Here is a 1,047-nt window from a genome sequence, read left to right on the forward strand (position 1 = left end):
AGCTTTATCTAAACGATTGGGCATCGACCTATACGATAAGTCTCCGCCATATCCCACTTGTCCAGTCGTGTACACGATCGGTGTTTCCTCCTTCGTCTACCTCATACCAAGTCCGAACAAAGTCCACCCTCTGGATTCTCACACCGAGAATACCAAGGTAGCCTTGTTGGTGGTGTCATAATCAACTCGACACCGTCGAGGTTTGCTAGAGGTCGTTCGTGCTGTTGCTGAGGAGTTCGTGACCGAGGCGATCGTTGAGGACGAGTGCGAAGAGTTCTTGCTGTGTTGCGGTCGTGTAAATTGAGTGTTTGAGGTTGCTGTTGTTCGAGCAGTAGTGTGCAAAGTAGCGTAGAGACACATCTTTAAATGTTCGTAGAGTTTTCTCTTTGTTCATTTGAGTTTTTTAATGCTGTAATTTCTATATCAATTGCATAACTGTTTATTTTCTGTACGACTGTAAATGTAATGTTCATTCATGATTGTGATTTGGAATAATCTTGTTTCTACTGCTCATGGAAATCTCGAGTCCGATTTCCTTCAATTGGTATCAGAACCAGGTTTTCTGATATTCCAAATTATAGATCTGAATTGAAAGCATTTTATAATCGCGGTGGGTTTCTGCATTTGTAGTTAACCGTTTTCTGCATGGTTCCGTTGATGAATGTTTTGGGTTTAAATTGTCTTTTTGTTCAAGCTTTTGGTATTACAAAGTGTTAATTGTAAAGACCTCTGTGTTTTTTAGCGAAATTAACATCACAATCGAGTCTGTAATTCAAAAGGTTTGAGTTCGTTGAGTCGTTCGTGATGAAGCTTCAATGCATGGAGATGCGGATCTCGACGAAGAAGAAGACCAAGCGTTGGTCGGATCGTGTAGCCTCAGGTAAACGATCATTGGGATTTAACTAAGCGATCGTTTAGATTTTTCTAGATGATCGTATAGTATTTTCTAAACGATCGTTTAGCTAATGCTAAGCGATGGGGTAAATCGTTTACTCTATCGCGTAGCGTTGGTTGCCCAATCGTGTAGGCGTTGAAGGTAAACGATCG

The sequence above is a fragment of the Benincasa hispida genome, chromosome 11 (assembly GCF_009727055.1).
Source record: "Benincasa hispida cultivar B227 chromosome 11, ASM972705v1, whole genome shotgun sequence".
NCBI classification, from domain to species: Eukaryota; Viridiplantae; Streptophyta; class Magnoliopsida; order Cucurbitales; family Cucurbitaceae; genus Benincasa; species Benincasa hispida.